We start from the raw sequence: 12,286 nt of genomic DNA on the forward strand, positions 1-12,286 counted from the left end.
CTGCAACCCAGTCTCTGGCGTCCTAGAGCCTGCGGAGAGGAGTTCCCGGTCATGTGGTGGAGCAGCGGGTGGGTTTGGCAGGCCCTCCGCGCAGCAGCAAATTCCCCGCTGCGGGGTCGGCATTTTTATCATCCCCTTATACTGATGGGGGATGACTGAGCACCCAGGAATGGCTCACATCAGGCTACATGGAAAGACAGTGGCTGAGACCCAGACCTCACAAATCTCATGTCCCTCACTACCCATCCTGAGAAATCATATTTCTCTAGGCAGAGATGATTAAAGAGATGTTTATGGTACTCTGTGCTTAGTAATGACATGGGTGAGCACTCACTTTGTACCGAGCATTGTAATAAAAACTTCATGTACAGTAACTCGCGTGAGTCTCAAAAAATTTTCCTCTGAGATTCTATAATGAGGTTCCCCTTACACAGTAGAAAAAGGTTTGGTGTCTTGCCCAACATCAGAGAGCTGGGGCCGTCACTCCTTCCTTCCCCTGTCTTTTTGTCATGTGAGGATAGAATGTGGATCTTGTTTCAACAGACCTTCAGGTCACTTTCCGGACCCCCCCAGTGCTACACGGGGTCCTGCAGAGCATGAAGGTCTTGTTAGAGTTTCTGTTTCAAGTACTTGGAATAAGGGGTTATAAAAATCAAGAACCTGATCAAACTAGAAGAAACACCATGGGTTTGTCTCCCAGTGTTTTTCAAAGGGGAGGCTTTTAAGATCAGAGAAGTCAGGGTCAAGAGGTGATTGAAAGCTGTCTCTGGGGAAATCCATGAGCACTGATCTTGAAGTCCAAATATCATTGATCAAATTCTAGCAGTGTGAGCAAAGAGTTAGAAACACATCATGGATTCTAAATTCAAATGCCTACAGGGGCCGGAAATGTAATGCAAGTCAAGAAAACAAGTCAAGCGACCAGTTTTACAAACCTACTTCATCTAAAGGGCACTGGCCATTTGTTCAGACACCCACTGCCTCTTGTGCTTTAGTGGGTGATCTTGGCTAAGTCAATTTAGATTAAGTCTCAGCTTCTCCATCTGCATAATGGAAAGGAACTTTTGGTTTTATTTCACAGGATGAAATTTTATGGGGGTCAAACATGTTATTGTACATAGAAAATATTTTTGAGTTGTAATATAAAGTCAAGGGGGAAGGAAGAGAACCTTGAATATCTGCTATACATGTGCTCCATGGTCTAGGAGTTCTGATATCATTCCTCTGAGCCAGGGATTAGTGTTCCTCTTGTACAGAAGAGGAGAATGACCTTCAGGAAGTACATTGACTTACCCAGGGGTCACAAGTTTCTGTGTGATAGAGTCAGATTTAGAATAGAACTGATTGCTAAGTTAATTATTTTTCAAAGTGTGATTTGCCATGGTTGGACTGAGATAATTTCAAGCAGAACCCAGATGAACATTTAAAAAATAATTATGGTGGCCCTCCCTGGTGGCGCAGCGGGTTAAAGCACAGCACTGAGAATCTGAAGCCACTTCCGCATGAGTTCGATTCCCGCCTGCCGCCTGCCCCGGAGGAGACCACATGGCAAGCCAGACCTCTCCTGGCCTGCCCACTGCTCCCCTCAGCAGTGTACTTCGTAGATCTGCCTGTTCTGCTCTCCACTCTGTCTCTGGTGAAGCCTCTCACCGCCCCTGAGCCTCTGGCCTATACCCCAGTTCTGTATGCACAAATAAATAAATCTTAAAAAAAAAAATAATTATGGTTTTACTATTCCAATTTTAGAAGACACTTATTGGTACTACAGAAATCCTAAAACACTGCCAGGTTGTAGTAGGTTGAATGGTGGTCACTGAAATATATAGAGAGACTAAAAATCCCTGAAAGATACAGAGGAACTGTCAAAACCCCTGGAACCTTATTTAGGAAAAGGGTATTTATTTGTAAATGTGGTTAAGGATGTTGCAATGAAGGAACTAAATATAATCTGCATAATTACAAATAGCCTCATAAGAGAAAGGAGTAAAATAGGACAGGTACAGAGAAATGGAGGACAGAAAAAACAGAGACAGAAATAGAGTAATGCAGCCACAGGCCAACGAATGCTGACAGCCACCAGAAACTGGAAAAGACAATTATAGAAGAGACTTATGAATACTACAGAAATCCTAAATTAAATACTGCCAGGTTGTAGTAGGCTGAATGATGGCCCATTTTGTGCTCAGGGTCCATTTAAGATGCTACATTATATTTAGTCTTTATATCTCCTTAGTCTCTTCTGGCCTGGGACAATTTCTGATTTTCCTTGTTTTTCATAACTTGACAGTTTTGAGGAGTACTGATCAGGTGTTTAATAGTGTCCCTCAATTTTGGTTTCTTAGATGATTTTATCATGATTAGAATGGGGTTACAGGTTTTGTGAAGAATAATACAAAGTGTCCTTCTCATGACACAATGTCAGGAGTACATGCTATCGACATGCCTAAGTCACCTTGATCACAATAGTGTTTGCCAAGATTTTCCTGTGTGAATTCACTTGTGTTCTCCCTTCCTACTCACAGGAAGCAAGTCACTATGTGCATCGTAGGAAGCAAATCACTGGGCAGTCCACACTCAAGAGTGGAGTTAATTATTTGGAAGGGATAGATTATCTAGAATTCTTTTATAAGGAAGATTTGTCTCTTCTATTTATCCATTCATTTATTTCAGTGTAGATTCATAGATATCTCATTTATACTTGGGGCTATAATACTATACTATTTATTTTGTTGTTCAAATTGTTCTAGCTTTGGTCAGTGAGAGCTCTTCCACTTTGTGTTTTCACTTTGCATTCCTTTGACATCAATTGTTTCAAATGAACCTTATTAAAGAGCTGTGTGTGTATTAGACTTTAGGGAAACACATAACTGGCACATCAAACTGGTAATTTCATAAATATTGTTGAGGACAAGGCTAGGGTAGTGAAGGTTGTGTGAGTCAATATACAGAAAGATATAAAATAAAAGCTGGTATTGGTAGCATACAGATATGGTGGAAATTAGTGAGCTGATCTGGGAATGATTCAAGTTTGGAAAACTGCACTAGGACAGAACTGAGCCTAAATTCAAGCGATGATAATAACGGTGAGGCTCATTAGCAGCATCTTTGGGACACCCACACACAATCCACTTCTAGGGCCCTGCTGCCAACCAAACCTGTCTCAGAGTAGATGCATGCTGATGTTGATTATGGTGCCCAAGCCCAGGAGGGATGGATGTTTCACTGTTTGTTTCCCAAGCAAGCTGTGTGGGTGGCTTGCAGCTTAGTGCTATTCCTGCTAATGAGCTTGGATCCTTTGGCCTAGCTAACACTGTTTGGTGTCACAGGCCTGACATGTGATGTTTCCCTAGCAGAAGTGCCAAGAAGTCTCATTATTTTTACTTTTTCCCCTTATCTCACCTTTGATCTCAGACAGATAGAAAGACAGCAGACTGCTGTCTTTCAGCAAGCAGACTGGGTGCATGTCTGGCTCAGTCTTCTCTGAGATCTCTGAGTCAGCGCACAGCCCTGCTGAGGATGCTCAGAATTGAATTGGAGCATTTAGCTCTTTCTACTTTACACAGTCCTGAGCTTTGACCCAGGCCCTGAATCTGCCTCCCTGGTGAGTAGTGATATCTCAAAATCTCTGGCCTGATCTGAAATAGCAAGCTCTCAACTCTCTCTGCTTCTAGTCTGAGCTGTGGGTAGCTACAGGCTAAAATATGCTCAGGTCTCCCCAGACTCTCTAGTGCCTCTTCCAGTGCCAGGGAACACTTGAGTCAGGTGACCTGGCTTAATGTTAGTTCTTCCTGAGATCTAGAACTATCCTCTCCTCTGTAAATGGAAGATGGTAATAGTACCCATTTCATAGGATCACTGTTCAAATTAAAGGAGACAATGTATGTAAAGTGCTCAGCACAGTGCCTGGCCATAATAAGTGCTTAGTGCTTGGTGTTGAACATTAAGGTCTACTGTATTCCAGGTACTGTACTAGATGCTAGGGATATAGGAAAAAACAAGAAGAAAACAGTAAATGAATAAATAAGGTGAAGTATATAAAGCCCAGTCCTTTGGCCTAACAAACACTGTTCAGTGTCACAGGTTTGACATGTGATGTTTCCCAAGCAGAAGTGCTAAGAAGTCTTGTTAACTTTACTTTTCCCCCTTCTCTTTGCATATAAGAAGTGCATAGAAATCTTCATTATTGCTTATAATATAATGAAACACTGATGAATGAATGAAGGAAATAAGTAGGGAGGTATGGTAAGTGGAAGAGACCTCCTTGAGCAGGGAGATCAAGAAATGCCTTATAAAAAAATATTGGAACTAAAATCTCTTAAGATGCAAAGGAAACTAACCTTGTGAGAGCTGGGTAAAGAGCTCTCCAGATAGAAGGAATCATATGTGTAAAGGCCCTAGGTAGAGAAGAGTTTAATAAATGGAAGGAATAACAATGCTAGTGTATGATATTAAAACAGAGGGAGTAGGCCATGGTAAGACGTTTGGATTTTGTGGAAAGAATGATAAAAAGTCACTAAGACTTAAAAAAGAGAAAAAAAGAGCTGATTTCTGATTTAAAGTTAACTCTAGGTTCTGCAGGGAGAATGGACAAGAGGGGGACAGTAATAGAAACAGTCAGAACAACTGTTAAAAGGCAATCAGAGCCATATAGATTGGAGTTGTTGCTGATTAGATCTAGGTTATATAGCTCAGAACTGCCCTATGACTTTGTAAAATGGTCTGTATCTGTGTTCATATGGTAGCCACTAACCACTATGGTTCTTGAGTACTTTGGATATGGCTAGCTCAGAAATTGAATTTTTAATTTCATATCATTTTAATTAACTAAAATTTAAATAACTTAATGTAACTAGAAGCTAATGCATTCATGTGTACAGGAAACTGGCTGATTGTAAATATAGTGGGGAGAATGATAGGAGCTGTAATAGTTGGGAAATCGAAGATGCCTAATTGATTATTTAGGAACTGGGTGAAAACTACCATATACTTATTTGGGAAGCACAGGATCTGGTGCAATATCAAGAGTTTTGTTTTTGCACAAGAGAAGTTTAAGATCTGTTTGGAATATTCAAGAAGAGAAATCTAGTAGAAAGTAAGATGTACACGTTTGTTGTCATCATCATTTTTTTTTAAGATTTATTTATTTGTGCATACAGAACTGGGGTACAGGCCAGAGGTGCAGGGATGGTGAGAGGATTCACCAGAGGCAGAGTGGGGAGCAGAACTGGCCAACTGACGAAGGACACTCCTGAGGGGAGAAGCAGGGGAGTCAGGAGAGGTCTGCCTCGCCATGTGGGTCACCTCTGGGGCAGGCAGGGATCAACTTAGGCTGAAGGGGCTACAGCTTCTCAGTGCTGTGCTTTAACCTGCTGCGCCACCAGGGAGGGCCATCATCATCATTTTTAAGTACCAGTGATCCCAGCCCCATGGCTGCTTAGGAGGTAGGAAGTTTTAAAAATGAGACCAGGAACTCCACACTGATGTTTGCCTTCTTGTCTTTGTCAATCACTCACCTAATCAATCAGCCCTAGTGTCTGAAACGCTTGTAATATGCATGACTCCTCCTTCCCCTCTTTGGTATTTTCTCCAGGACCAAGGCAAAGATGCTTCTCCTATGAAGAGCTAGAAGCCCTCACCTCACCTGCATTCTGTTCCTATAGCTACTTGGGTGGGTCAGGCCTTCCTTATCTCATTGTGGACCACAGTGCCAGTGTCCAGAGTCCCTGTCTCATCACTTTTTCTGCCCTCCAGCAGAAGAAGTCTTTCTAATCGTGGAATTTACTCCTCTGAATCATGTCTGTGTCTGCATCAGGAGTCTTAAACCTGGGTCAATCCTTTGACCTTTCTTTACATTTCTAGAATTACATCCAAAGGATTTAAAAGTTTCCACAAAGTTTAAATTTTTTTAAAAAATGTTCATTATGGACCAGGCGAGAAAATAACAAAAATAATGAACAACCATATACCGGAGACATTTTGTGGGGGTCGAGTGGGGAATGGGATCAAAAATGGGGGAGGGGGAAGGGAGGGAAATGCACGAGACTATGGTGGTGGCACAGGGGTGATTTGGTGATGGGAAACCCGCGGGGATTACAATCGAAATGGAAAAAAAAATGTGCAAAATGATGTAAAAATAAACTTTGTAATAATACTAAAAAAATGTTCATTACAAACAGCTATATATATCAGAAAAATTTTATGGGGGTGGAGTGGGGAACATGATCAAAAACAGTGGGGGGAGGGAAATGCACTGGGACTATGGTGATGGCACAGGGTGATTTGATGATGGGAAGTCCACGGGAATTACAACTGAGATGAAAAAACGCACAAAATGGTGTAAAAATAAACTATTATATAAAAAATAAATCTTACATTTGTACTTCATATTAAAAAATGTTCATTACAACATTAATTATAAATACTAGAAGTATTAATTCTCGAATGGATCTTATGCAACCTGTTGGCAATGTTGACAACTGGGACAGGTAATTCTCTGTTGAGATATTTGATTTTGCAGGATCCTACATTCTGAGTTGATCTCCTACCACTCTTCAGTCTCTTCGCTGGTTCTTCCTCATTGCCTTGGGTCTCAAAGCCAAACTAAGGCACCAGACCAAAGAAACCAATATCAGATTTCTCTAAATGACTAGCTCCTAGTCCTGGAGATTTTGAACTCAGTTTATATAAGTAAGTTATGTGTATGGAAAAAATACATAATTAGTTTTTCTTAACAAAGGAAAGACAACATCTAGTTAATTTCTAATCTTTTCTGTTAACTAAAGGAAGTTGGGTTCTAACAAATTTAGTTTATTGATAAAGAAGAAAAACTATTCCTAACTTAAAAGCAATTCCTTGATCTTAGAGAGCTAATTCATTCAGAGCTATCTGTGGTTGGGAGGAGGTAAGTGCCAGATACTTAAATCTCTTATCCTAAATATATCCATATGGACATGAAGGCACATGTGGGCCAGAGTGTTGTTACCTCATATTCCTTCTTGCTGCAACTTGCAAACATGACAGGGGCTTGGTCTGCAGACCTTTTTTTTTTTTCTTTTGGACATTTATTTATTTTATTTATTCATACAGAACTGGGGTACAGGCCAGAGATGCAGAGAGTGAGAGGTTTCACCAGAGACAGAATGGGTAGCAGAACAGGCAGATCAATGAAATATACCGCTGAGGGGAGCAGCGGGCAGGTCAGGAGAGGTCTGCCGTGCCATGTGGATCTCCTCCCAGGCAGGCAGGGATTGAACTCATGGGGAAGTGGCTTAAGCTTCTTAGTGCTGTGCTTTAACTTGCTGTGCCACCAGGGAGGGCCTGGACATTTATTTTATTGTTTCATGGTTTTTCACAATGAACAAAAATCATTGTTCTATTAATCCTGTCCTTAGGAAGGAGCAGTGGCAGGACAGATGTAGGCATCTTCCATTTCTTGGACCTCGTTTTATATGCCTATGGTTCTCAGATGTATAAATCCAGCTCAGATTTCCCTCCTGGATGCCAGAATCATAAATCCAACTGTCTGTTTGAGAATGTCACTTTAATGTCAAATAGGCACCTCAAATTTACAATGTCCAAATAATACTCCTGATACTTTTCTTAGTTAATGACAGTTCCCGCCTTCACTTGCTCAAGTCAAGAGGTTTAGCCTCATCCCTGATTCTTCTTTCACTCATCACATCTAGTCTATCAGTAAATACCGCAGTCCCAATCTTATATTTATCCTGAATCTAGCCACTTTTTGCCACCTTTGTTGCCATTATCCTCACTGTTCTATTTCACATGGTTGATCACAATAGCCTACTAGCAGGTTTCCCTACTTCTCCCTCAACTTCCACTTCAGTTTTCTTACTGCGGTCTTCCAATGGCTTCCATTTCACTCATAAAAAGAGGCCAAATTCCTTTCTTTATCCTTCACACTATATGACTTGGTCTAATTTCTCGCCCTCTCACTCTGTTCTAGCCTCTCTACTGTTCCTGGAACAAGCCAGCCCACCCATCTTCAGCTTTAGGGCGGCATACACTGCCTATTTCCCTCTACCAGGAAGGTGTTTTCACCAGATATTTCAGGTATGGCTCCTCCCACACTCTTTACTGTATCTGCTCAAAAGTCATGGGTCACCATTAAAACAGTCCACACTTTTCTTATTCCCTTTCTCTACTTTCTACTTTTCCATAGCAGTTTACTGTCTGTATGTAGATACATTCTGTGGTTGTTCCGTCCCTACAAAGATGTACACATTTCAAGAGGGCTGGAATTTTCTAGCTTTTTCAGTTACTGTTGAATTCCCAGTCTCAAGTAAATAAGTGCTCAATAAATAGGTGGTGAGAAAAAATGAATGCACATTTTGAAAGAGGCTCATAGTCCAACAAAGATGCTCTCCATGAGCGCATCGAGAAATATACACGCTCAGGGAATTCCCAAACCAGTGATAATTACTACTGCGAAAGGAAGCCACGCGGTTTTCTTCGCCCAAAGTGAGTCCCCACTTTCCCCTTCCCCCCACCGGAACTTTTTAGTCCCGGAACCTTCACTCGCGGGCCACGACGCGAAAACACTTCCGGTGCCCCTCCTCTCTTGCCAGTGAAGAGAATTGCCAAGTCAGTTCCGGCAGAGAGCGCGGCGAGAAGCGGATCCGGGCGAGAAGCGGATTGCAGGCAGCTCCCCCACAACCCCGGGCCCTTCAGGCCCTCCAGCCTTGGGCTGGTGGGTGAGCTGAGGGGCCCGGGGACAAGCCGTGGGCTCCAGAAAAGATCTAGAACCTTCGCGGCGGCTGCCCAGCGGACCGGCCGAGGCCCTGCAGTTGTTTGGAACCTCCAGCCCCACCTCCACCTCGCCTCTGATGGCGGCGACTTCTCCGAACCCGGACCCAGCAGGCCACGCAGACTCCTGGCCCAACCCTGCCCCAGGCGAAGCTCCAGCCCAGCTGCCGCGAACGCGGCGCCTTTGGGCGGCGGGTGTGGCCGGGCGAGAAGAATGGCGGCCACCCGAATACTGCAGAGGGCGGGTCGGCCTGTAAAGGCCAGAGAAGGCGAGTCTACGTGGACGCAAGCCCTGCCACCTCTTTAGGCCATCGAGTCGGGCAGATCCGGGCCCTGGGTGACCGCTCTCTCCTACTTGGACTAGATTTCACCTCTAGGCGACAACGGACAAAGGCCTTAACGGGCCCGAAGGTGAGCGGAGCCCTGGTGGACAACGGGTGGAAGGAACGTTTATTCGGCTACGGGGCGGTTGATCGTCGTTCTTCCAGCAATGGTATCAGAGGAGAAAATGGTAGAATAACATGCCATGTTTGGCAAATAGGAAGCGCCGACCATCCCTTGGGAAGATTTACTGGCCGCCATTAGAAGGCCTGTGTATATAATATGAAAAAGCTGCTCTCAACTTTTCCCCAACCTTTTCAAAGAAAACATTTGCAACATCTAGGTCTTCTAGATGTAAAGAGGTTGCCGACATATGATAAAGTAGAGTTAGAAAATCACACGTCTTGTAGATGCCCATTTGTTTAGAAGAGAGAATAGAAATGTCTTCTGGAAATGACTTATTTTAAAATGAGTAGACCACCTCTACAAGCAACATCAACAGCGACACATGGGTCACGTTTCTTAAAGTAGGATAGAGAGGACACGGAACAGAAGACCCTGAGGAGGGAGAAAAGAAGGTTCTGTGCCAAACTGGTCATATTTAGAAGATATTTTTCATACTATACCCATTGTTTTGTGTGCATTTTATTCCTCACTACCGTATATATAGTTGACAATGTTAAGTACTTTTTTTTTGAAGTATCTAGTTTTTCTAGATATTCTAAAGTGCCTGATATATGTAAAAGTAGAGGCAGTAAAAACATTTGTAAATATCTTTTTACTAAAATTCATTTATTATTTTCTGGGAAATGGCCTAACCACCTCTGAGCAGCATGCATTGTGCTTGTGCACTGGGAGAGAGGAGGAGGGAGAAGTGCAAATTGCTCAGTTTTGCTGTTGTCCCTTAGGGCTGTGTATTTTGTTTTACATTACTATGTATATAGTGTACATACTGGACAAATGAGTCCTAATTTACATCTGGTCTTTCTAGATGTTAAAGAGGTTGCCAGTGTATGACAAAACTAGTATACTAATGTATTTTGTATATTTTGTGTTAAAATTCCTAGGAAAGATTGTCTTCTGAAAAGTGAGCATTATAGCCTATTGTGTTGATGGAAGAGGAAGAGAAAGGTCTTGGATTAGAATGTCATATTTTAAGACATTTTCAAATTATAACTGTTAAAATGTATGCAGTTTAACCATTATTGCTTTGTATATATGGACGAATTAAGTTCTTATTTGAAACATCTAGTCCATCTAGATGTTTAGAAGTGCCCAACGTATGTTAAATGTAGAAGTAGTGAAATAACACTTTGTAAATATCTTTTTACCAAAATTCATAGGAATTACTGTCTTGGGGAGTGGAATTGTTAAACCACTTCTGTGAGCAGTACACTATTGTTTATGCCTGTTCAGTGGTTTGGAGGAAAAGAGACAGAAAGTATTGCAAAATGTTGTATGCTAGGGTGTTTTTCAGAATCAATTTTTGTAACATGTATTTTGTTTTGCTGTGTATATAGTGTATATAATGGACAAGTGAGTCCTAATTTTGCAACATCTAGTCTCTAGATGTTAAAGAGGTTGCCAGTGTATGACAAAGTAGTAAACTTAGCACATTTTGTACACCTGTTGACATTCATAGGAAAGCTTGTCTTCTGTAAACAACATCTGAATAGGATAGGACTTTGTTTAAACACATGTAAACATTACACATGCCTGTACTTGTCTTTGCCCATTGAATTGGTAGTGGAGAAAAGAAAGGAGGAATGAGAGTTCAGGCCAAAATGGTCATATTTAGAAGATAAATCAGATTATGACCATTGTTACTTGTGTGTAGTCTTAAATATAGTGCTGTGTACATAGTGGACAAGTAAGTTATGAAATATCTAGTCTCTAGATATTTAGAAGTGCTTGATATATTTGAAAGTATAGAATACTGCTTAAGATTAGCTTCGAAAAACTGATGGGAAATAACTATCTTTGAAAGTAGGATTGTTAAACTCTCTTTGAACAGCATATTCTCTGTACTTGTTCACTGGGTTGAGGGAGGGAAGATGGCAAAAGTTTTAGTTGTGTGTACTAGAAAATCTTAGCTTATCCATTACCCTCTCTGTTACATGTGTTTCATTTAACTAATGTATATATTGTGTATATACTTAACAAATGGGTCCTAATTTTGTAATATCTAGGGTCTAGATATTAAAAAGGTTGCCAGTGTATGACAAAAGTAGAGTTAGTAAACTAACACATTTTGTATACTTTGTGTTAAATTCATGGAAAGGCTGTCTTCTGAAAAGGACTTGGAAATGATATGTGTCATCTTAAGTGACACGTGCTCTTACATCTAACCATCAGTGGAGAGGATGAATTCAAAGAAATGAAGGGTTCTAGCCTAGAATGTTTCTACGTAGAAGACACTTTCAGATATAACCATTGTTACATGTGTGTAGTTTATTCAACACTACTGTGTATATAGTGGACTAAGTCCTTACTTGAAACATCTAGTCTTTCTAGATGTTTAGAAGTGCACAAAGTATGTTAAAAGTAGAGGTAGTAAAACATTCTATAGTTATCCTTTTGTTAAAATTCATATGAAATACTGTCTTTAGGAAATGGAATGGTCAGAATGATTAAACCACTTCCCTGAGCAATACAGTACATTAGGATTATATTTGTATTGTTTGGAGAAAGGGAAAGGAGAAGTGCAGAAGGCTTTAAACCTGCGTGCTTAAAAGTTAGGCAAGATTAACCATTGTCCCTATGTCTTCATTTTATTTTATTTAGCTGTGTATATAGTGTATATATAGGACAAATGTCCTAATTCCCAACATCTAGTCTTTCTAGATGTAAAAGAGGTTGCCAGTGTATGACAATAGTAGTATTAATAAACAAATACATTGTGTATACTTTGTGTTAAAATTCACAGGAATCTGTTTTGAGGTGGAATTGTGGAAATATCAGCATTACAGATGCTTTATTGTACCTGTCCACCGGGTTGACAGGTGAGAAGTGGAAGCATTCTAGATTAGAATGTTCCTACTAGAGGATGTTCAGATAATACACTCTGTGCAGTTTATTTAGTGCAACCGTGTGTGTCATGACAAACTTAAACCCTTATTTGAAATATCTGGTCTTTCCAGATGTTTAAAAGTACACAAGGTATGTTTAAATAAAATTAAAGTAGTACTCCTAAGTCCCCCCT

Source organism: Condylura cristata, unplaced genomic scaffold, assembly GCF_000260355.1.
Source record: "Condylura cristata isolate star-nosed mole 26May11 unplaced genomic scaffold, ConCri1.0 scaffold00022, whole genome shotgun sequence".
Taxonomy (NCBI): Eukaryota; Metazoa; Chordata; class Mammalia; order Eulipotyphla; family Talpidae; genus Condylura; species Condylura cristata.